The sequence below is a fragment of the Schistocerca piceifrons genome, chromosome 3, assembly GCF_021461385.2.
Source record: "Schistocerca piceifrons isolate TAMUIC-IGC-003096 chromosome 3, iqSchPice1.1, whole genome shotgun sequence".
NCBI lineage: Eukaryota > Metazoa > Arthropoda > Insecta > Orthoptera > Acrididae > Schistocerca > Schistocerca piceifrons.
Window position 1 is genome coordinate 945,594,795 of NC_060140.1, and position 27,303 is coordinate 945,622,097.

The window sequence follows — 27,303 nt, forward strand, 5'->3', positions numbered from 1 at the left end:
ATATGTAGAACTAACATAGGAAAAGGGAAAGTTGTTATATATATATAAGGACGGGTATAAACTCGCACACACACACATATCCATCCACACATATACAGACACAAGCAGAGATGTCTGCTTGTATCTGTATATGTGTGGATGGATATGTGTGTGAGTGCGAGTTTATACCCGTCCTTTTTTCCCCCTAAGGTAAGTCTTTCCGCTCCCGGGATTGGAATGACTCCTTACCCTCTCCTTTAAAACCCACTTCCTTTCGTCTTCCCCTCTCCTTCCCTCTTTCCTGATGAGGCAACAGTTTGTTGCGAAAGCTTGAATTTTGTGTGTATGTTTGTGTTTGTTTGTCTATCGACCTGCCAGCGCTTTTGTTTGGTAAGTTTCATCATCTTTCTTTTTAGATATATTTTTCCCACGTGGAATGTTTCCCTCTATATATATATATATATATATATATATATATATATATATATATATATATATATATATATAATAGAGGGAAACATTCCACGTGGGAAAATTCTTTCTAATTTTACCTTTATCTCTCCCCATATATTTTTTCATATTTATTTTCATTTTCATTTCAGCCTCGTGTTCCACTTTCCACCTTCTAGTACCATGTCACCCTCACAACACCTTCACAACGACCCCATTAAGTTTTATGTACATTCCCTCCGCAAACATGCCTTCGCCCTAGCCAGATTACACTCCCATATTTTATTTTCTCAGGCTTGTCTGACATTTGGCATCACCCCCAAAGGCCTCACACTTAAAGTTCCCATCTCTGGCTGCAACCCTTCTTTCCATCAGTCCCTATACCAGTTCCAAACCAAACAATCCATTGCCCTCACCCACCTAATCCTTCACCTACACATCCACTCAGCCAATCAACACGCCCATCAACTCCTATCCTTTATAAAAATCCTCAATCTTTCCTCTCCCACATCCACACCTGTTGTTCAGAGCATCCTCCTACAGGCCAACCGCAAATTAGAGCAGCATGCCACCCTCCACCTTAAAAAACTATCCAATCTCCTGGTTTCCCACCTCCGGAAAGGCAACTCACTCACCCTTCACAACCTTTCCAGCAAACCTCAACCTCCTCTCATTGCACACAAACCCAGTCTCTCCCATCTACTCAATCTCCCACTTCCAGCTCCACTCCCTCCAAAACCTCAAAATTCCAATCAACGCAATCTGGAACCACAACACCCCAATTCAGTAGTTAACCTTTCCTCCAAACCTCTCTCCCAATCCGAAACCTCTGTCCTATCCAAAGGCCTCAGCTTCAGCCCCACTCCCAGATTTAACCAAACAGCCCTCGTCAAAGATTTACTGTCCTACACCCGTACTCTCTGCTGGAAATATCACTTTGCCACGAAGAAAAATGATCCTAATCCTACTCCTAATGATCCAACTCCCCAAGACACTATCCAAATTGAACCATGCCTGGAACAGTTCCGTCCTCCGTCACAGCGGGACCCACCTCCTCTTCCTCAAAATCACCCTCTCCTAACCTTCCAGGAATTTCTGACTTCCAGCCTTGCCTCTCAATCCTTCTTAAAAAACCTTAATCCTACTCCCAACATCACCACTGCTGAAGCCCAGGCTATCCGTGATCTGAAGGCTGACCGATCCATCGTCATTCTTCCGGCGGACAAGGGTTCCACAACTGTGGTACTTGATCGTCGGGAGTATGTGGCTGAGGGACTGCGTCAGCTTTCAGACAACACTACTTACAAAGTTTGCCAAGGCAATCCCATTCCTGATGTCCAGGCGGAGCTTCAAGGAATCCTCAGAACCTTAGGCCCCCTACAAAACCTTTCACCCGACTCCATCAACCTCCTGACCCCACCAACACCCCGCACCCCTACCTTCTACCTTCTTCCCAAAATTCACAAACCCAATCATCCCGGCCGTCCCATTGTAGCTGGTTACCAAGCCCCCACCAAACGCATCTCTGCCTACGTAGATCAACACCTTCAACCCATTACATGCAGTCTCCCATCCTTCATCAAAGACACCAACCACTTTCTCAAACGCCTGGAATCCCTACCCAGTCTGTTACCCCCGGAAACCATCCTTGTAACCATTGATGCCACTTCCTTATACACAAATATTCCGCATGTCCAGGGCCTCGCTGCGATGGAGCACTTCCTTTCACGCCGATCACCTGCCGCCCTACCTAAAACCTCTTTCCTCATTACCTTAGCCAGCTTCATCCTGACCCACAACTTCTTCACTTTTGAAGGCCAGACATACCAACAATTAAAGGGAACAGCCATGGGTACCAGGATGGCCCCCTCGTATGCCAACCTATTCATGGGTCGCTTAGAGGAAGCCTTCCTGGTTACCCAGGCCTGCCAACCCGAAGTTTGGTACAGATTTATTGATGACATTTTCGTGATCTGGACTCACAGTGAAGAAGAACTCCAGAATTTCCTCTCCAACCTCAACTCCTTTGGTTCCATCAGATTCACCTGGTCCTACTCCAAATCCCATGCCACTTTCCTTGACGTTGACCTCCACCTGTCCAATGGCCAGCTTCACACGTCCGTCCACATTAAACCCACCAACAAGCAACAGTACCTCCATTATGACAGCTGCCACCCATTCCACATCAAACGGTCCCTTCCCTACAGCCTAGGTCTTCGTGGCAAACGAATCTGCTCCAGTCCGGAATCCTTGAACCATTACACCAACAACCTAAAAACAGCTTTTGCATCCCGTAACTACTCTCCCGACCTGGTACAGAAGCAAATAACCAGAGCCACATCCTCATCTCCTCAAACCCGGAACCTTCCACAGAAGAACCCCAAAAGTGCCCCACTTGTGACAGGATACTTTCCGGGACTGGATCAGATTCTGAATGTGGCTCTCCAGCAGGGATACGACTTCCTCAAATCCTGCCCTGAAATGAGATCCATCCTTCATGAAATCCTCCCCACTCCACCAAGAGTGTCTTTCCGCCGTCCACCTAACCTTCGCAACCTCTTAGTTCATCCCTATGAAATCCCCAAACCACCTTCCCTACCCTCTGGCTCCTACCCCTGTAACCGCCCCCGGTGTAAAACCTGTCCCATGCACCCTCCCACCACCACCTATTCCAGTCCTGTAACCCGGAAGGTGTACACGATCAAAGGCAGAGCCACGTGTGAAAGCACCCACGTGATTTACCAACTGACCTGCCTACACTGTGAAGCGTTCTATGTGGGAATGACCAGCAACAAACTGTCCATTCGCATGAATGGACACAGGCAGACAGTGTTTGTTGGTAATGAGGATCACCCTGTGGCTAAACATGCCTTGGTGCACGGCCAGCACATCTTGGCACAGTGTTACACCGTCCGGGTTATCTGGATACTTCCCACTAACACCAACCTGTCAGAACTCCGGAGATGGGAACTTGCCCTTCAGCATATCCTTTCTTCTCGCTATCCGCCAGGCCTCAATCTCCGCTAATTTCTAATTTCAATTTGCCGCCGCTCATACCCCACCTGTCTTTCAACTTCATCTTTGCCTCTGTACATCCGCCCCGACTGACATCTCTGCCCAAACTCTTTGCCTTTACAAATGTCTGCTTGTGTCTGTGTATGTGTGGATGGATATGTGTGTGTGTGCGAGTGTATACCTGTCCTTTTTTCCCCCTAAGGTAAGTCTTTCCGCTCCCGGGATTGGAATGACTCCTTACCCTCTCCCTTAAAACCCATATCCTTTTGTCTTTCCTTCTCCTTCCCTCTTTCCTGACGAGGCAACCATTGGTTGCGAAAGCTAGAATTTTGTGTGTATGTTTGTGTTTGTTTGTGTGTCTATCGACCTGCCAGCGCTTTTGTTTGGTAAGTTTCATCATCTTTCTTTTTAGATATATTTTGTAGTGATCAGCACAAAGAAGTGCATACTTATAAATTAATACTCAGAAATAGTTCACTTTTACTTTTAACTGCATATAGATCCCCACTGGGATATTTTGAACTGTTTATGAGCCTTATGGATGCCTTTCTATGCTACCTGTTACACAGCAGGGAACAGTTAATAGTCTGTAGTGATTTAACTTTAGATTTTCTAAATCTGGTAGGAAAAATGATCTGGAAATCTTATATGGATTCTACAACTTGATATCAGTAACCAAATTTCCAACAGGATGGATAAGGCAGTACGACTCTAATATATGTTTTCTTTGGTGAAGCTCAGAGTAAGGAAATAACTATATACCCAGTAACAAATGCACTCTCAAATCATTATGCACAGTTAGTTAGGATAAACAGATAGTGATTTACATCTACATCCATAGACTGAAAACCAATTTGAAGTGCATGGCAGAAGGTAAGTTCCATTGAACCAATTATTAGGGTCTGTTTCAGTCATGTATGGAGCACTGGAAGAATGACTGATGACCTTAGATGTTAAGTCCCATAGTGCTCAGAGCCATTTGAACCACTGGAAGAATGATGTTTGAATACGTCTGTGCTTGCTGTAATTATTCTAACCTTGTCATCATGATTGCTATGTGAGTGATATGTAGGGGGTTGTAGTTTATTCCTAGAGCCTTCATTTAAAGCTCTTCATTGAAACTTTGTTAGTAGACTTTCTTAGGATAGTTTACATCTGTCTTCGAGTCTGCCAGTTCAGTTTCTTCAGTGTCACTGTAACATTATCGCACAGGTCAAACAAACCTGTGAGCATTCACACTACCTGCCTCTGTGGGCATTTAATATCCCCTGTTATTCCTATTTGGTCCCACACAGTTGAAAAATATTCTAGAATGTGTCACACAAGTGATTTGTAAGCAATCTCTCTTTCAGACTGATTGCACTTCCCCCATATTATACCAATAAACCAAAGTGTACCACCTGCTTTACCCATGAATGAGCCTATGTGCCCATTCCATTTCGTATCCATACACCCAGGTATTTGTATGTGTTCCATGATTCCAGCTGTGACTTGTTGATATTACATTCATAGGATACTATTTTTTTTTTCATTTTGTGAAGGGCACAATTTTATGTTTCTGAACATTTAAATTGAGTTGCCAATCTTTGCACCACTTTAAAATCTTGTCAAGATTTGACTGAATATTTATTCACTTTCTTTCAGTCAGTACTTCATTACAGATAACTGCATTATCTGCAAAAAGTCTGAGGTTACTATTAATATTGTCCCTAAGTTCATTAATATACAGCATGAACAGAGCACCCAAAGTTATTTCTACGTCTGACGATGACTCTCCATCCAAGATGACAAACTGACCCTTGCTACCAAAAAGTCCTCAGTCCAATCATAAACTTCACATGTTAGCCCGTATGATTGAACTTTTGCAATAAGCATAGATGTGGTACTGAGTCAGGTGCTCTTTGGAAATAAAATAAGTACTGCATCTATTGGATCGCCTCGATTCAGAACTTTCAGTATGTCATGTGAGAAAAATGCAATTTGGGTTTCACATGATTGATGTTTTCAGAATCCATGCTGGTTGGCATGGAGAAGGCTATTCTGTTCAAGATACCTCATTATCCAGAATGAGATTTTCACTCTTCAGCGGAGTGTGCGCTGATATGAAACTTCCTGGCAGATCAAAACTGTGTGCCCGACTGAGACTCGAACTCGGGAGCTTTGCCTTTCGCGGGCAAGTGCTCTACCATCTGAGCTACCGAAGCACGACTCACGCCCGGCCCTCACAGCTTTACTTCTGCCAGTATCTCGTCTCCTACCTTCCAAACTTTACAGAAGCTCTCCTGCGAACCTTGCAGAACTAACACTCCTGAAAGAAAGGATACTGCGGAGACATGGCTTAGCCACAGCCTGGGGGATGTTTCCAGAATGAGATTTTCACTCTGCAGCGGAGTGTGTGCTGATATGAAACTTCCTGGCAGATCAAAACTGTGTGCCCGACCGAGATTCGAACTCGGGACCTTTGCCTTTCGCGGGCAAGTGCTCTACCATCTGAGCTACCGAAACATGACTCACGCCCGGCCCTCACAGCTTTACTTCTGCCAGTATCTCGTCTCCTACCTTCCAAACAGAAGCTCTCCTGCAAACCTTGCAGAACTAGCACTCCTGAAAGAAAGGATACTGTGGAGACATGGCTTAGCCACAGCCTGGGGGATGTTTCCAGAATGAGATTTTCACTCTGCAGCGGAGTGTGCGCTGATATGCTTTCTTTCAGGAGTGCTAGTTCTGCAAGGTTTGAGGAGAGCTTCTGTAAAGTTTGGAAGGTAGGAGACGAGATACTGACAGAAGTAAAGCTGTGAGGGCCAGGCGTGAGTCGTGCTTCGGTAGCTCAGATGGTAGAGCACTTGCCCACGAAAGGCAAAGGTCCCGAGTTCGAGTCTCGGTTGGGCACACAGTTTTGATCTGCCAGGAAGTTTCATACCTCATTATGTTTGAGCTCAGAACATGTTCTAAGATTCTACAACAATTCGATGTCAAAGATGTTGGACAGCAGTTTTGTGGATCTTTTCTACTACCAGCCTTGTAAATGGGTGCTGGTTGTGCTTCCTTTCAACTTCTGGGCACAGTTTTTGTTCAAGAGATCTATGATGGATTATAATTAGAAGAAGGGTTAACTCAGCCACAAATTCAATATACACTGATGAGCCAAAACATTATGACGACTGCCCACCGTGAGGTTGAATGCCTCCTGGTGGCCTTGCGAGCATTTGACACAGTAAGGAAAGAATGTAAGTGCAAGAAAGACGAATGTGCAGTCATTCTAGTGAAGATATGAGCCACAAATTCAGAAATCCACTGATATAGGCAGTTTTGACAAAGGTTGCCATGTTGTGGTGCTGTGGGTGGAAATGAGAATCTCTGAAATGATAAAGCTGGTCAACTGTTTGCATACTACTGTCATGAGCACCTAGAGAAAATTGTTGAGGGATGATGAAATAATGAGTGGACCATATGGTATTGAATGTCCACGTCTCATCACAAAACATAGTGGTCGGAGGACCCCTTGCTGTATTATCCAGGATAGGCAGCGATCTGTGGCAGATCTGATGACCGAGTAGAATACTGGTGCAGGCTCAAGTGTTTCTGAGCACACCATTGAGAGAGGCCATTGTTGAACATGGACCTCCGCATCACATGACCCCTAAGTGTTGACACAATGACGTCATCAGTTATGATTATAATGGGCACAGCACCATTGAGTTTCCATCATGGATCAATAGAAGTGTGTTGCCTCTCAAATGGATTGCATTTCTCGTTACACCAGGTTGATGGTTGGATCCTTACACACCGTCATCCAGGAGACTGGCTGCTTTAAATGTGCACCACATCACAGACGCAGGCCAATCAGAGCAGAATTATGCTGTGGGGTACATTGAGTTGGGCTTTCATAGGACCTATGATAGTACTCAAAGATACATTATTGCAGACTACCCTCACCCCTTAATGGTTGATGTCTTCTCTGATGGCGATGATGCCACAAGACCGGAATCATGCTGCAGTGGTTTGAGAAGCGTAATAGTAAACTCACATTGATTTCTTAGCCACAAATGACGATTCTCTGTATATTCTGGAACTCATATTGGGCACCAGCTGCTTCTGCACAAACCACCGTCACGTAATTTGCAGGAGTTTAGTGACCTGTGAGTAAACATTTGGCGTCACATTCTTCTGGAAACCTATGAAGGACTTGTAGAATCCATGCCAAGCAGAATCGCTGCTGTACTGTGTTTGAAAATGGAACCAATACATTATTAAACATGTGGTCATAATGTTTTGCTACACAGTTGTGATAGAGATTTCATCAGGCTCTTGATTTCACTCATCTTTTCAGTGGTATGAGGGTTAAATTGGAATGATACTCCTGGGTTTTATTTTGTAAGGAAACATTTGAAAACAGAGTTTAACTTTTCAGCTTTTATTTTGCTATGCTCAGTTTCAGGTCCTGTCTCATTCATTTGGGCTGGACACTTAACTTTTGTGCCACAAACAGCCTTTACATATGGCAAGAATTTCTTTGAGTTTTGTGAAAGAGCATTTGACAATGTTCTGCTATGGTAGTCACTCACTGAAGGATTCATACATTACTCTCTTGATAGCCAAATGCATTTCATTCAGCATCTCTCTATCCACAGTCCTGTGCTTTGTTTTACACCTGTTATGCAATAGTCTCTGTTTCTTTAGAAGTTTCTTTACAATGGCTGTACACCACGGAGGTCCATCCCATTATGAACTTACTTTATACATTGTCACCCCACCACTGCTCCACACTGAACCCAGGGTTATTGTGCGGTTCAGCCCCCAGGGAACCCCCCCCCCCCCCCCCCTGGGAAGTCTCATACCAGAGGAGTGTAACCACAAATTGTTGCATGGTACAGTAATTATGGTGTACACGTACGTGGAAAGAGTGTTTGCACAGCAGTGGCTGTCATTGTGATACTTTATACATACTCTTTCAGTGAAATCACTTAGAATAATTAATGATTCCAGGACAAACATTTTTAAGAATAGTTTGAGAGATGATCTGGGACGAAATTTACAATAACCCAATTGCTGACATAAAATTTAATCTATTCATTGAGAAATTCATATAATTATTTGTAAATAGTTTTCCACATAAATTAATCAGAAAAAAACACATAAAACAACCATGTGAAAAACCATGGATCAGAGGAGGGTTTAAAGTATCTTGTGAAAGGAAAAGCAAAATGTATCTGATGTCAAGAATAAGTAAAGGTCCTGCAGTAGTTGCACACTACAAAAAATTAATAAGAAATGTTATTCAGAAATCAAGTAACATGCAAATTATGTCAGAAATCAGTAAATCCAGCAACAAATTTAAGGCTACATGGAACATAGTAAAATGAGAGGGAGGATAACAAGCCACAGAACACAATAACATCACTGTTGGTGTAATTAGAAGGGCTATAAATGACTAGTCTCAATTAGCAGGTATGTTTATAATCATTTCTTAAATGTTGAAAAAAAATACTGTGACAAATAGATCTAAAGAAAAATCAGAGGATTATGTTCAACAAGCAACTTTCATGAAATGCAGCCATTGTATGTCTCACCTTATTCTCGTTATGAAATTAATAAAATCATATATTCTCCCAGAGATGAAAGCTCATCTGGATTTCCTGGCGTTTCAAGCATCGCTAACAAAGGAGATTATTCCAGAGAGATTGAAATATGCCATTGTTAAACCCCGCAAAAGGAAAGGTGGTGGGAAAGATGTCAGTAACTACTGACCCATTTCACTACTGGCATTTTTCACACCAAAATTTTCAGATGGTCATGCATTCTACAATACTATCCCAACTGAGAACACTAATATACGCGGTAAATCACAGTTTTAACTCCAGAAGAGTTATCAACTGAGAATACCACTTACTCTTTCACTTACCAGATTTTACAAGCATTAAATAACAAACCAGCACCAGTTGGTATTTTCTGTGCCCTATCCACCTGTCATCTTTCTTCGAGCAACATGTCCAGCCCACTGCCATTTCAAGATATTCACTCTTTCCGTTCCATCACTGACCTTTGTTGTCTGTCCGATATTGACTACATTCTTTCTGTCTTTGTTTGTGCAGCCCAAAATTGATCTTTCCATTTGTCTTCAAGCTGCTATTAGTTTTCTAATCATGAATTCATTTAATCTCCATGTCTCACAGTCATAAGTTATACTGCCAGTATACTGACCTCATAGCCCACCAAATGCCATGAGGTCAGAGACAACTCAGGTGAGTACAGTCGTGCAAATGTTGCCAGACTGATCAAAGAAATGATGTCCCCTCTATCCACGTGAAAACAGGCATCCTCATTGTAAGTGCAGAGTGTGTGAAATAACTTTCCCATGAATGGGTTGTACAACAGGATTATTGTATGATGTCCTGATGCCCTTGAGGGGAGGGGCAAGAACAGGTTGTATGGCTGTGACATACCAAAGAGGTCCTTCTTTGCCACAAAGCATCCAGGACCCTAGTGATCTGGACATTTGCATGAAAGTGAGCAGGAAAACACTGAGCATGAAAGGAGTTGCCCCCATGACCTGCAATGTGGTACGACCAGAGGCTCATATGCCATAGAAACATCAGACAAGGTGCAATTGTGACGATTCTGCAGTCTGGGGTGGTCTACGCATGCAGCACAAGAGTGGAGCGCATGGAAGTGCGTTGACTCCTGCAACTTGTGTCCTCACCTTGAGTCATTTGTTAGCTGCCTGTACAATTTCAAATGAGTCCCCAATGATGGGTTATATTTTGTAATTTGTAATTTATTTGTGTGAAACATGTAATTACATGCATAGCAATAGGTAGCAAAATACAACAGTATACAATCTAATTTTACTTTATAATAGGAACTTAAGAATGCAGTCCAAATTATTTGCATAATAATACTTTAGATTTTAGTTTCTACAGTAGCCTATAGAAGCACTCCTCAATGAGCCATGATTTTAGATGTTTTTTGAATGTCTCTCCAGTTATTACCTTCGGTTCATTTGGCAGTGCATTGAAGTATTTTGCTCCATTAATATATGGACTGTTTGCAGTTTTTTTCAGTCTTCTGTGTATCATATGGTAATTTTGTACTTGTCTAGTATTGTGATCATGAATTTCTGCATTACGACAGGTATATTTCTTATCTTCTACAGTTAATACTATTGTTTAAAACAAATACATTGAATAGATAGTCAGAATTTTAAATTCTATAAACAATTCCTTACATGATGTTCGAGCATCTTTTTTGCCTAATATTCTCAAAGCTCTTTTCTGGAGTTTAAATACTCGGTCTACATGAGTTTTGGAAGCCCCACCCCACAGTGCAAGACCATATGCTAGAAATGGATGTATTAAACCAAAATACATCATCCTCATTGTTTGGGTATTGACATATGGAGCTATTCTTCTGAAAACATACAGGCTAGATGATAGCCTTGTAGATACGTTGTCAATTTGTTGTGTCCATAGTAGTTTGCTATCTATGCATATACCTAGGAATTTACACTCACTGCAGAGTTTCCCTACGGTATTGCTATCTTGAGAATCAATACAAGTTTGCAAATCACCAACATTGAAGTGAATTATATTTGTTTTTTGTAAGTTGACTTTTAGATTGTCTTTTTCAAACTTTTCCTTTGCAATATCTATAAATTTTTTTACCTCTATGCCGAGATTAAGAATATCATTTCCCCAACAAAGGCCTGAAGTGTCATCTGCATACATTGTGATGAAGGTATCATTTTTTACTATCTTTGGGAAGTCATTGACATAACATATAAAGAGGAAGGGCCCAATTATTGATCCCTGAGGCACACCAAATTTAATACTCCTGACCCTTGATGTATAACTTTTTAATGTTTCTCCACTATTGTATGAGATAGAGGTACACTGTTTTCTGTTTTTTAAATATGATGTGATGAGGTGCAATAATTTTCCACTTATGCCATCTCTGGCCAGTTTTGACAGAAGTACCTAATGATCAACCCTATCAAAAGCCTTTGATAGGTCTAGGAAAACTCCAGCTACTTGCATGCCTTCCTCAATTTTGTCAAGAGCTTTCAGCATAAATTGAAGTGTTGCAGTCATAGTGCTACGACCACTCCTGAAACCATGCTGAAAATCTCCCAGGATGTTGAGCTTATTATAATGCTCTAACATATATTTCAGAATTATTTTTTCAATTAACTTGCTAAAAACGGAAGTTAAGGCGAGTGGTCCATAATTTTCTACTAGTTGTTTATCACCTTTTTTGTAGAGAGGTTTAACAATGGCTAATTTTAGTATGTCAGGGAACACTCCTTCTTTTAAGACACTATTTATTAGATGCACCAAGGGATACGCTAGATTGTTTTTGCACTGTTTAAGTAAAAATGGAGAAATTGCATCCCATCCAGCAGATTTTTTGTTTTTACATTCTCTGATGAGCTGCAAAATATCCTTGATTTCAAGTTCATGGAGTTGATTAGCTTCAGAATTATCCTCAGCAAGACTTCCAACAGGCACTTTATCTGTGGTACAAAAGTCAGAGACCGAGCGAGGTGGCGCAGTGGTTAGACACTGGACTCGCATTCGGGAGGACGACGGTTCAATCCCGCGTCCGGCCATCCTGATTTAGGTTTTCCGTGATTTCCCTCAATCGCTCTAGGCAAATGCCGGGATGGTTCCTTTCAAAGGGCACGGCTGACTTCCTTCCCCATCCTTCCCTAATCCGATGAGACCGATGACCTCGCTGTCTGGTCTCCTTCCCCCAAAACCACCCAACCAACCAACCAACAAAAGTCAGATTCTATGATATCTATGAAATAGTCATTAAAAATGTTACTGATCTCTTGAGGATTGGTGACATCAATATTGTTATTAGATATCTGTATGTTGATATTACCTTTTAGTTTTGTTTTACTGTCTCTAATTTCATTTACTATTGACCAGCTGGTCTTGGAGGTACAATCTGAATTTTCTATTTTCGAGTTTTCAGCCTTCAATCTTTTGACTTGCTTGCGAAACTGGTACTTGTATTGTTTGTATTTATCCCTGTGCTCATTGTTTTTGGTCTCTCTTTGTATCATATACATTTCTTCCATTTTTTCTTTCAGTTCTTTGGTAGTATTATCAAATTCCACGGGCCTTGACTGTCTTGCATTATTCTTATTAATATTTATCTTTCTGATGGGAATAGTATTATTTAAATGATAAGATAATGTATGGTTTCAATATCACACATGGACCTTCGGATCTGCTGCAAGCTGGACCACCATATCACAAATCAAGGAGAACATGTACGAAGCCTTGCACCCTTGATTGGTGCAAGTGAAATCACATTTGCGGCTGAGCCTTGCAGATCAGTGACACAAGCGGTATGGTTGTCCCGGCTGTTTATGGTATTGGAACTTGAGCCTGCAGGCAACTGTGTGTTATCTCTGAGAATAATAATTTGTCGGCAGAATGTAAATCTCCTGAAAAGGTTGGACAGAGGAGCTGACTTTTGAAGCAGAAAGAACGTTTCTGGTGAAGCCCAAAACTAAGATGTGACTTGAAATGCTGTTTCAGACAATGCAAGTATGTGTACCAATCCTCCTTAGTGTCAATGAAACGTGGAAATGACAGAGAACATATGGGGGTGTGAGTAGTGGGAGATGCTCAGGCCCAGTGCAGCTGAGCCTCTTGTGTTCCGATTTGTCCACCTGAAGCTGAAGTCATTTTTGTAACAAGTCTAACTGGAGCTACTGCTGCATTAACTACTACTGTTGCTCGAGCAGGCAAACCAGTTGACCCTCTGTGCTACTAAATAACTTCCTTTTTCCTCACTTCCAATGCTATATCTGCATGTAGATGGGCATTGGTGCACATGTCAAAGGTCCAGAAGAAATGAAGTCGCAGAGGAAGCCACCTGCAGAAGAGTAACCCAAACTAAAACATGTGAGCAAAATGTGACAGACAGACAGCTGACAAAACAACAGATCAGAACAGGGACAAAAACCTAGGCAAGAGTGAGATGCTAAGCAAAGGCCCAGACCAGTGGAGAGGCAAATCTTAGGTGCAGCCAAAGAGAGTAACGGTGGCAAGCAATGTAGCTACCAAGCAATCCTAGTACAGCGAAAGTAGACCCAACAATATCAAGCACAAGCACTGAACTGACCATCTGCCCTCTGAGCACCTGCCTGTATATAGGCCACACGGAATGCTATGGGCCACTGTACTCACGTGGCACAAGAAAGTGGTGCTCCTGCTTGTGAACACAGTGCTGTGCTACCATGGCACCCCCTAACAGCCATCTAACTCTATTTCCTCTGGCAGGCATTCAAGCTCCATGCCACCTGATGCCAGAGGCATAATGTTGATATTATTAAATGCTGCTTACACAGTTTGTTCAATATGAGCACCAAAGATGTCAACGAGATAGTATACTGCTCCCGATTTGCACGTGGTGGACAAAATTGAAACTAATTTTGTTTCCAGTGTAAATCGGTTCCACATTAACACATTAAGACAAAAACAAGTGACACAGATGACCTAAAAATCAGGCATGGGGGTAACTTAATAGAAAATCAAAAAAGTGTGGCTGAAATTTTTAACAAGCGTTTCCTGTTAGTAACCCAACAAATTGGCTGAAGGCCCTCTGTTGAGGAAGCTATGACTTTATGTCAGAATGCATACTCCAGCATAATACCAGAAAAGTACGTTAATCCTATCACTGTAGAGGAAATTCAAACAGTCATCTGGTCTTTAAAGTGTAAGAACTCTGCAGGAGTAGATAATGTATCCAATAATTTATTGAAATTTTCATGTAAATCGATTAGTGATATTCTGTGCCATATTTTTGATGCTTCATTTCAACAAGGCATTTTTCCTGAAAGACTCAAGTATGCCATTGTGAAGCCCCTACACAAGAAGGGTGATAGAGCTGAGCTCACTAACTACTGCCCTATTTCACTGTTAACAGCCTTCTCTAAAATTATAGAAAAATTAATGCACAATAAAATTACTGAACACCTCATAATGAACAGACTTATCAACAAGAGCCAGTTTGGCTTTCAAATGGGCTGTTCAACTGAGGATGCAATGTATGCACTTACAAATGAAGTACTTGAATGTCTAAATCAAAAAATGATAGGAACTGGTGTTTTCTGTGACTTATCACAGGCATTTGATTGTGTAGATCACCACATTCTCATGCAGAAAGCCAAACTACTTGGAATAAGGGGTGTCGCAGGTAACTGGCTGCAATCTTATCTTCAGGAAAGAAAAAAGAAAGTAATTTTAAACAGCTCAGATGAGTCAAGGGATACCTCCGTTCAGTCTGAATGGACTTCTATTAGTTGTGGTGTGCCTCAAGGCTCAATTCTGGGGCCACTGTTGTTTTTGATGTTTATAAATGACTTACCATTGTGTGCAAGCCTGCCTTGCAAATTCACTCTGACGATACCACCATCTTCATGAGTGGAAAATCAGATGTTAATTTCAAGGAGTCAGTTAACAACATACTCTCTGATGTGATTAACTGGTTCAGTGTTAATGGTCTCTCTCTAAACTCAAGTAAGACAAATTTTATCCAGTTCCATACAAAAACAAAAAAAGTAAGAGAAATAAATGTAACATGTGGAAATCAACCAATAGAAAGAATGGATGTGTCTAAATTTCTTGGAGTACATATTGATAGCAAAATGAACTGGTCCTTCCATATACAACAGACCCTAAAAAAATTGAGCTCGGCTATGTATGCTATCAGAATGATGTCTTCCATTGGAGATTTAACCACTATGAAGTCCACATACTATGGGTATTTTCACTCCGTTATGTGTTACGGAATTATCTTCTGGGGAAATTTAGCTTCGGCAAAGAAAATTTTTGTGGCTCAGAAAAGGGCTATTAGAATTATGTGCAGAGTACCCCCTAGGACATCATGCCGTAACCTTTTCAAAAAGCTGCAAATAATGACCACTGTATCGCAGTACATATATTCGCTGATGTGTTTTGTAATTAAGAACCCTGCACAATTGCCATCAAATAAGAACTATCACAAATATAATACAAGAGGGAAAGAAAATCCTCATTGTGAACTTAAGAACCTGACAGTTGTTCAGAGAAGTGTCAAATGGTCAGGAACAAAAATTTTTAACCATCTCCCTGACCAGATAAAATGTTTAAGAGAAAATGAATCTCTTTTTAAAGCAAAACTAAAGGAATGTGCAGGTGCACCATCATGCTGATACCACATACATCGATGCGTTTCCAGTGGGACATTTTCGAGCAACGTTGGCAGATCATTCTGTAGAAACGCGATGTATGTTGTAGCTGTTTGGGCCCCTGCAATGAAGTGAGGACCAATGATGTGGTCGCCAATGATTCTGCACCATACATTTACAGTCCACGGTCACTGTCGCTCTACCTGTCTGAGCCAGCGAGGATTGTCCACGGACCAGTAATGCATGTTCCGTAGATTCACTGCCCTGTGGTTTGTGAAACCTGCTTCATCGGTAAACAGATAGAACTGCAGTGCATTCTCTGTTAATGCCCATTGACAGAATTGCACTCGATGATTAAAGTCATCACCATGTAATAGCTGATGTAGCGACACATGAAACGGGTGAAAGTGGTGACGACGCAGTATGCGCATGACACTACTTTGACTCAGTCCACCGGCTCTCGCAATGTCCCGTGTACTCATGTGTGGGTTCATGGCAACAGCAGCTAACACACCAACTGCACCCGCTTCTCATGTGACGGGCCTGTTACGGACCCGTTTGCGTGCTACGACCATACCTGTTGCATACAGCTGGCGGTAGATGTTTTGCAATGTGTGGCACGTTGGATGCTCTCTCTCCGGGTACTGTTCTGCATACACCCTGCAGGCTTCAGTTCCATTTCGTCGACACTCGCCATAGATGAGTATCATCTCTGCCTTTTCAGAGTTTGAATACACCATGGTCACAGTTCCTACAACACTACACTATCACAGACGTCTTGTAACACGGTATACTACAGTTGGTCTGCGTGCGGAGATGAATGCAGAATAACAATGGCAGCAAGCGCTACATGCGGACACTGTGACAGCTAGACCAAACCACAACAGTGCACCACAGCCACACTCGTAAACACAGTCGTCATCGTAAACATGTCCCTGCAAATGCTGCTCGTCGACCGTAGCCCGTGTTTGTTACAACACGCAACTGAACGTCGGAGGTTTCAAGCGTCAACTTTAGGCTACAATATCTCTGGATGTAATTAACATTTTACAATGCAACAAACGGCACTGATTATGTGTTTGTTTATATGTTCAGATGTGCTAACAAAACTAGCGTGGTTCCAGGGAAAAATATATCTGAAAACTAAGATGATGTGACTTACCAGAAGAAAGCGCTGGCAGGTCGATAGACATGCAAACAAACACAAACATACACACAATGTGTATGCCCAAACTCTTTGCCTTTCAATATGTCTGCTTGTGTCTGTATATGTGTGGATGGACATGTGTGTGTGTGTGCGAGTGTATACCCGTCCTTTTTTCCCCCTAAGGTAAGTCTTTCCGCTCCCGGGATTGGAATGACTCCTTACCCTCTCCCTTAAAACCCACACCCTTTCGTCTTTCCCTCTCCTTCCCTCTTTCCTGACAAAGCAGCCATTGGTAGCGAAAGCTAGAATTTTGTGTGTATGTTTGTGTGTCTATCGACCTGCCAGCGCTTTCTTTTGGTAAGTCACATCATCTTATATATATAAAACAAAGATGATGTGACTTACCAAACGAAAGCGCTGGCAGGTCGATAGACACACAAACAAACACAAACATACACACAAAATTCAAGCTTTTGCAACCAACGGTTGCTTCTTCAGGAAATAGGGAAGGAGAGGGAAAGACGAAAGGATGTGGGTTTTAAGGGAGAGGGTGAGGAGTCATTCCAATCCCGGGAGCGGAAAGACTTACCATAGGTGGAAAAAAGGACAGGTATACACTCACACACACGCACATATCCATCCGCACATACACAGACACAAGCAGACATTTGTAAAAGCAAAGAGTTTGGGCAGAGATGTCAGTCGAGGCAGAAGTACAGAGGCAAAGATGTTGTTGAAAGACAGGTGAGGTATGAGCGGCGGCAACTTGAAATTAGCGGAGGTTGAGGCCTGGAGGATAACGAGAAGAGAGGATATACTGAAGGGCAAGTTCCCATCTCCGTAGTTCTGACAGGTTGGTGTTAGTGGGAAGTATCCAGATAACCCGGACGGTGTAACACTGTGCCAAGATGTGCTGGCTGTGCGCCAAGGCATGTTTAGCCACAGGGTGATCCTCATTACCAACAAACACTGTCTACCTGTGTCCATTCATGCGAATGGACAGTTTGTTGTTGTTCATTCCCACATAGAAAGCTTCACAGCGTTGGCAGGTCAGTTAGTAAATCACATGGGTGCTTTCACACGTGGCTCTGCCTTTGATCGTGTACACCTTCCGGGTTACAGGACTGGAGTAGGTGGTGGTGGGAGGGTGCATGGGACAGGTTTTGCTTGTTGGTGGGTTTGATGTGGACGGACGTGTGAAGCTGGCCATTGGACAGATTGAGGCCAACTTTCCTCATCCCCTCAAACCCAGAACCTCCCACAGAAGAACCCCAAAAGTGCCGCACACACACACACACACACACACACACACACACACACACACACACACACGCACACACACACACACACACACACACACACACACACACACATCACACAATGTGAACTCAGAAAATTGCACAAGCCTTCTTGCTAAGGCCTTGAATTGTGACAGGATACTTTTGTGGGACTGGATCAGACTCTGAATGTGGCTCTCCAGCAGGGATACGACTTCCTCAAATCCTGCCCTGAAATGAGATCCATCCTTCATGAAATCCTCTCCACTCCACCAAGAGTGTCTTTCCGCCGCCCACCAAACCTTCGTAACCTCTTAGTTCATCCCTATGAAATCCCCAAACCACCTTCCCTACCCCCTGGCTCCTACCCTAGTAACCGCCCCCGGTGTAAAACCTGTCCCATGCACCCTCCCACCACCACCTACTCCAGTCCTGTAACCCGGAAGGTGTACACGATCAAAGGCAGAGCCACATGTGAAAGCACCCATGTGATTTACCAACTGACCTGCCAACACTGTGAAGCTTTCTATGTGGGAATGACCAGCAACAAACTGTCCATTCGCATGAGTGGACACAGGCAGACAGTGTTTGTTGGTAATGAGGATCACCCTGTGGCTAAACATGCCTTGGCGCACGGCCAGCACATCTTGGCACAGTGTTACACCGTCCGGGTTATCTGGATACTTCCCACTAACACCAACCTGTCAGAACTCCGGAGATGGGAACTTGCCCTTCAGTATATCCTCTCTTCTCGTTATCCGCCAGGCCTCAACCTCCGCTAATTTCAAGTTGCCGCCGCTCATACCTCACCTGTCTTTCAACAACATCTTTGCCTCTGTACTTCTGCCTCGACTGACATCTCTGCCCAAACTCTTTGCTTTTACAAATGTCTGCTTGTGTCTGTGTATATGCGGATGGATATGTGTGTGTGTGCGCGAGTGTATACCTGTCCTTTTTTCCCCTAAGGTAAGTCTTTCTGCTCCCGGGATTGGAATGACTCCTTACCCTCTCCCTTAAAACCCACATCCTTTCGTCTTTCCCTCTCCTTCCCTCTTTCCTGACGAAGCAACCGTTTGTTGCGAAAGCTTGAATTTTGTGTGTATGTTTGTGTTTGTTTGTGTGTCTATCGATCTGCCAGCGCTTTTGTTTGGTAAGTCTCATCATCTTTGTTTTTAGATATATTTTTCTCACGTGGAATGTTTCCCTCTATTATATATATATATATATATATATAGAGCAAGCACACCCGACACACACACAGCCGCCGTCTCCAGCATCTCGAGTCGGAATTAAAAAATATTCACAAATAATGACTCTCCCGTTAAGTGTGCATAACCGTATTAAAAATGGCTTAGGCTGCTTTATGAAAGTTAATTTTTTTCCTGTTGGTGACTTTTAATCTGTCAGTACTGCAAGCTTGTGTGTTTTTTGACCCACTGTTATGGCACAACATTCAAAAAGCTGTTCTCAACACAATATTCATAAACCTGAAGGACATGGGACTTAATGACCTAAAATTTGTACCACGTTATTCAGTTTCTTATAAACTGTAAAAATACGTGCTATGTGACGATATTCATAGAAATTCAGAATTTTCCCACATAATTTTTTTTTTGTTTTATTCTGAAAATTTCAAAATTGTGTTTTTTTTGTTTTGAGAAAATAAAATGCATGTCAGTCATACATTATTTGTTAATATGTGTGCCAAGATTCATTATGGTATTTGCAGTGGGAACTTGTTAAAGTTTTATTTTACTGATATGTGCAGCATGTGGTGTGGAATCTGTTGGACTTCTTATTGAGTTATAATGCAAAACTTAAATGTCAAAAACAAAATAAGGGTGTCAAATTATTATTATTAGTTTGGCTTCCCGTGTTGACTGTGAAAATATTAATACATCACAACAACACGTGCTCAATAAAGACTACAAATAATTTACTTAACTGTAATTTTATTTTGCAGATACATTAATATTAACTAAACGATGATGTAGCTGTTACTATTTAACAAAGTGTTCTTGAGTGCCTTGGAATAAGAAACTTTATTCATCATCAACAACAAAAACATTATAATGATATCATAACAAACTTATTAGTGTCCAAGATTATGTATTTCAGTGTTCTTTTAAATGGGGTAATCCAGTTGTCTCATGCAATAATAATATTGTTGGTGCACCAGCACATTATTTTCTGATATAGTCTGTGAGGCTTTTCACAGCCTTTGTTTGATAGACTGTATGTTCTTCAGTACCAGTTATGGGACTTAATATACAAAGTATGAAAGTTTTTTTTTCATAAGCACAAACAAAAAGTCCTGTAATATATTCGAAAGCATGCATCTGCATCAGGACCTCCAAAATTCTCCTATGAACATCAGAATCCTTAAAATCAGAAACAATTTTTCTTTTCCTTTGCCTTTGTTCACAGAAATAGCAGGCACGAAAGTCAGCGTGCAGTTGGTATGTTTGCCGGAGGGTCTCGTGTGAGATGTCAAAGAGGCCCTGCCGGCAGCTATCAAGAACACAGGTTACAGCCAGCTGCATGTAGTGACACAGTTTGGCACAAATGATGCCTGCCACTTGGGTTCTGAAAGCATCCCCGGCTCCTTTCGGTGGATGGCTGATTTGGTAGAGGCAACTAGCATCACAGGCAGGGTGCAGGCTAAGCTGTCTATTTGTAGCATTGTTCTAAGGGTCAATCATGATATTCTGGTTTGGAGTGGAGTGGAAGGTCTAAACCAGAGACTCAGATGGCTCTGTGATGGTATCGGATGTGAATTTCTTGACCTCCACTATTGAGTAGAGAATTGCAGAGTTCCTCTTAATAGGTCAGGCATGCACAATGCGCAGAAAGTGGCTACTAGGGAGCGGAGTACATGTGGCATGCACATGGGACTTTTTAGGTTAGAGAAACCCTCTCTTGGGATCAAAGACGATTTGCCTGATAAATTAGCCACGGTGTCCTCAGAGAACATTCCCTGTCGCAGGTCAGAGATAGAAAAGATTAATATGCTTTTAGTAAACTGCAGGAGCATCCAAGGAAACGTCCCAGAACTAGTACCGCTTACTGAAAGTTATATAAAGCACAGATAGAATTAGGAACAGAAAGTTGGTTGCAACCAGATGTTAATAACCACAAAATCCTAAGTCCAGATTAAAATATTTATTGTAAGGACAGGTTAGTCACCAATGGTGGTGACGTGTGTATTACAGTAAAGAATTCAATAAAATCTGGTGAGGTTATCATGGATTCTGCTTGTAAATTAATCTGAATGAAGTTAAGTATCAAAGATCTGTCAAAAACGGTAATCGGATGCTTCTATAGCCCACATGGGTCAGGAGCTCTAGTGGTAGAGCACTTCAGAGAGAAGTAATTTTCCAGACCATGCCTTTAAAATAGGGGCTGACTTCAACTTGCCATGTATAGATTCTTAGATCTCCTTGCAACAAACAGACCTAAACTTATCAGATACGTTAACATAAAGGGAGGTATCAGCGATCGTAAAACAGTGATAGCATCTATGACAATGGATCTGACAAAGGATGTTAAGAAAGATGGGAAGATATTTTTGCTTAGCAAGAGTGACATGATACAAATTTCAGAGTATCTGAGCAGTGAGCATCGAATATTCAGTGATGAGGATGAAGATGTGGAAAACAAATAGAAAGACTTCAAAGCACTTGTCCAATATTCCCCAGGCAAATATATTCCAAGTAAGGTCTTAAGGGATGGGAAAGACCTACCATGGTATAATAGCTGTGTTAGAAAAGTGCCATGTGAACAAAGAGAACTTCACCTCAGATTCAACTGAAGTAAAAACCTTGCTGACAAACAAAAGGCTGAACTAAGCAAAAATGAGCGTAAGGAGAGCAATGAGAGAAGTGTTCAATGTCTTTGAAAGTAAAAACACAAAGAGGTTTTGGTCATTAGTCAAATCAATAAGTGGGCCGAAACCATCTGTTCATTCACTGAGTGAGCTTTCTGGCACCAAAACAGAAGATGACAGAGAGAAGGTCAAATACTGAATTCATTCATCCAAAAATGCTTCACTGCGAATGATCATAACACGATCCTTCCTTTCAATCATTGTACGAACATCAAAATGGCAGATATTGAGATAACCACTTGTGGAATAGGTAAACAACTACAAATGCTTAATAGTGGGAAGGCATCAGGACCAAATGAGATACCTCTAAGATTCTATAAAGATTATCCAAAAGAACTTGCTCCCCTTCTAGCAGTAATTTATCATAGATCACTTGAACAATGAGGGGTACCTAGCAACCGGAAGAAAGTGCAGGTCATTCCCGTTTTTAAGAAGGGCTGTTGGGCAGACCTATATCATTGACATCAAACTGTTGTAGAATTATAGAACATGTTTTATGCTTAATAAGTATAACATTCTTGGAGAAGGAAAATCTCCTCTGTAAATATCAACATGGTTTCCACAACCAGAGATCCTGCAAAACTTGGCTCACTCTGTTTCTTCATGAGATCCACAGTGCCATTGAAAATGTCGCTCAGTTTGATGCTGTGTTCCTTGACGTGGCATTTGACACTGTCCCACACCGCCATTTAATGTAAAAAATATGAGATTATCAAGTATCAGAGCAGATTTGCGACTGGATTCAAGACTTCATTACAGACAGAACACATTGCTCTTAACGGAACAAAATTGACAGATGTAAAGGTAATTTCTGGTGTACCCCAAGGAAGTGTGATGGGACCATTATTGTTTACAATATTTATAAATTATGTAGTAGAAAGTGTTGGATGCTCTCTAAGGCTGTTCACAAATGATGCGGTTATCTATAACAAAGTAGAAACACCAGAAGATAGTAATGATTTGCAGAATAACCAGGGAATTGATGAATGGTGGAGGCTCTGGCAGTTGACCCTGAACATAAATAAATGTAACATATTGTGCATATATAGGAAGAGAAATCCAGTGGTGTATAGCTACACTATTGATGGGAAACCACTGGAAACAGTATCTGCCATAAAATATCTAGGAGTAATTATTCAGAGCAACCTTAAGTGGAATGACCAAATAAAACAAATAGTGTGAGAACCGGATGCCAGACTCAGATCCATACGAAGAATCTTAAGGAAATGTAACTCATCCATGGAAGGAAGTGGTTTGTAAGGCACTTATGCAACTCATTCTTCAGTATTGTTCATCTATCTGGAATCCCTATCAGATAGGACTGATAGAAGAGATAGAGAAGCTCCAACGAAGAATAGCACATTTCATCATGGGATCATTTAGTCAGTATGAGAGCATTATGGAAAGGCTTAACAAACTTCATTGGCATGTGCATCATGGAGAGATCTACTATTGAAATTTCGGAAGAGAACTTTCCAGGAAGAGTCAGACAACATATTACTTCCCCTACATACATCTCATGTAATGACCATGATGGGGAAATTCGAGAAATTAGAGCCAATACAGAGACTTACACAATCATTCTTCCCATGCACTATCCACAAGTGGAACAGGGTTGGAGGGCTCAGAGTAGTGGTACAAAATGTACCCTCCGCCACACATCATTATGTGGCTTGTGGAGTATGATGTAGATGTAGATATAGGTGAAATGCTTGATACTTCTGATTTTGTGTGACTGATATGGTTTTCCAAGTTTCTGTTAAAAAGAAACACAGCAACTGTTATTTTGGTACATTCATTAAGCCACCAGTTTCATTATACAGGGCAACAATTGTTCAACTAAATGAAAAAAATGTAAATTAGTTACAAACTACAGCCAGCACACATTTTATTTAACATATAAACATCACTACAGATATTTAGATTTAGGCTGCGACATTTTCAATATGCCTACCATCCTTGGTGATGATGTTGCACAGGTGAATAGTGAAAGTCTGCATGACTCACTGAAACGGCAGAACATTGATGCTGTCAATGACCTCCTGAATGGCTGTTTTCGGCTAAGCAATGATTTTGTGGTTATTGCTGTACACATTGTCTTTAATATAGACCCACGAAAAGGAGTCACTTGTGTTCAGATCCAGAGAATATTGTGGTCAATCAAGGCCCATGCCAGTTGCCCCGGCTAACTCAGAGCCAGAATGCGGGCCCCAAAGTGCTCCTCCTAGACATCAAACACTCTCCTGCTTCGATGTGGTTGAGCTCCATCTTGCATGAACCACATCTTGTTGAAATCGGGGTCACTTTGGATAATGGGGATGAAATCATTTTCCAAGATCTTCACATACCATTCAGTAGTCACCGTGCTATCAAGGGATATCACTATAATTATTCTGTGACTGGAACATTGCACACCACACAATCACCTGTTGAGGGTAAAGAGACCTCTAGATCATGAAATGTGGGTTCTCAGTCCCCCAAACGCACCAGGTTTGCTTATTGACGAACCCATCAAAATTAAAGTGGGCTTTGTCGCTAAACCAAACCATACAGCACATACTAATGCCCATCATTCACTGCAGCCAATCATGCAGTTTGAATGTCCTAATGCAAACTGTTCAGAAGTTACAACAATTTTAGTTCATATAGTTTAGTAATTGCCACCCTGTATATGAACATTCTCAGGTGACAAGGTAGCACAAATGTGCCAGTTCCATGATTTAAAATGCTTGATCACCCAATAAAACACTGAAAGGCACTTGTTGGGAAACTTCTTCTTTTCTGTTTCTTGTGTCTTTGTGCCATGTTGGCACTTAAAGGATTAGGCTTGACTAATTCAAAGGGTGGCTGGATGCCCCTGTCTCAGCCCCATTCCCCATTCCCCCCCCCCCCCCCCCCCTCCTCCCCCACAGGCCAGAATATTTGTAGCCCAAATGTATGTGCACATAGTGTTATTCTTGTGAAAGTGAAGAAAAATCTTCTAAATGTTTGCCAATCATGTAAGTAAGGGAAGTCTTGGGTACCCGCACAGTATTCATCTAGTGGGATGTGGGTAACCACCTAGAAACCACATCCAGGGTTGCAGCACAATGACTTTTGCTATTAATCCACCAGGAAAATTTGATCTGGGGCCAGAGCCTTCCCCTTCCCAGAAGAGGTGCTGTAATGTGCACAGCTTTAAGGGCAAGTACATGTTGGAATGCTACGAGTACAATATTCTCCTTTAGTAGCTGTGTTTGGTACTGTTTCATCATGTGCCTATTAGTGTTTTATTGAGCACTGAAGTATTTTAAATCAAGAGTTCTCCAATTGTTGGTGTTACCATGTGGCATCACTTCATGTTGCTGACCAGCGCCATCTGTTGTCCGGTTTTTGCACTCGTTTTTCGTTTCAAAAAAACCCTCATGTCATTTCAGGAACATGTGACATGTTTCACCTCTCTAACTACATTATTCTGTGAATTAGTGCATTTTCAAATGTTAATGTACTTTTGGGTCAACCTGTGTACTGGTGATAAATATTTTCTATTGTTTTATAAACACGAACAACAACTAAATCAAAAGTTATATAAAATGAAAAAGACATACTCTCATTTCCCGTACAGTATTTATTTATTTATTTATTTATTTATTTATTTATTTCTTGTTCCATAGATCCAGTTAGTGAGTCAATCACAAGGATATGGAACGTGTCAAATTGTACAGGTTTCAATTTAAACTTACAATAAATACAAGGGCATTTCAATGGCAAATTGTACATAGTTTAAGTAAGACATACTATAAATACAGTAACAGGTACAATGTCAGCTAGATAACATAACTACCATTTGACAGAAAAAGGAGTTTCAAATAAAGGTTAAAGATAAGAGCACAAAGTTAAATCAGATATAGGCCTACAAGAGTAAATACATGTACAGCCAATCTGTTGTTACAAAAAGTGTGCTAATGCCCAAATGCACAATAAAATCAATTGAACTACTTCTAGACATAATACGTTTAGTGATGGTATACATTTTCTTTCAGGTATTCATCCACAGTATAATAAGATTTTTCTGTCAGGTAATCTTTGAGAACTTGTTTAAATTTTGGCAGTTCTGTATGAACACATTTGATATGTCGTGGTAGAGCATTGAACAGCTTAATGCTGGAATAGTAAACTCCTTTTTGTACCAGAGTGAGACGTTTCATTTCTAAATGTAGATTGTTTTTGTTTCTGGTATTATAACCATGGAATTTACTGTTGTCTTGGTAGATGGAATAATTTTTGCACACAAAGGTGAGCAAGGAAAAAATATACTGTGAGGCAGTTGTTAGGATACCTATCTTCCGAAACAAGTGCCTGCAAGAGTGTCTTTGATGGACCCCACACATTATTCTGATTGCTTTTTTTTGGATGGTGAAAACTTTTTTTGCAAGTGGTTGGTTCCCCCAGAATATGATAGCATATGACATCAATGAGTGGAAGTAGCCAAAGTAGGCAACCTTAATAGTGTCAACTTCAGCCACTGAAGAAATTACCCGTAATGCAAATGTTGCCGAGCTAAGTTTTTTACATAGATGAAGAATGTGAACTGACCAATTACATTTACTGTCTATGTAAGCACCCAGGAATTTTGTGTCTTCAACTTTCTGTATTGGTTGACCTCTACATTTTATGTTAATTTCATCGGGATTACTTTGTGATGTATGGAACCTCATATAATGAGTTTTATCTGCATTGAGCGAGAGACCATTTGAGGAGAACCAATTTAAGATGTCATTAAAAACAGTATTTGTAGTTTTTTCAAGATCATGATCAATCAAATCGTCAATTAGAATTGTGGTATCATCGGCAAACAGGGTAAATTTGCTGTTTGTCTCAGAACAAAGAGGAAGATCATTAATAAAGATGAGGAAAAGCAGTGGGCCCAAAATGGAGCCTTGAGGCACACCACACGTTATCGTGCCCCATTCAGACGAGGCAGGTTCTCCAGAAGAGCCATTTAGCATTACAGTCTGCTTCCGATCCTGTAGATATGATTGCAGCCACAAGCCAACAGTACCACCTAAACCATAGTATTCTGCCTTTTTCCAAAGAATTTGGTGGTTTACACAGTCGAAGGCTTTCGTAAGATCACAAAAAATACCCACTGGAGACATTTTTTTGTTAATGGCTTCCAAAACTTGGTTGCTGAAAGAGAATATTGCCTGTTCAGTACAAAGACCGGCACGAAAACCAAACTGATTTTTGCTTAAGATACTGTGGAAGTTGAGATGGTCTACAATCCTCCTGTGCATGAGTTTTTCTAGAATTTTCGAGAAGGTAGTTAATAGGGATATTGGGCGATAGTTTGTAACAATGCTTTTATCCCCTTTTTTAAAGAGAG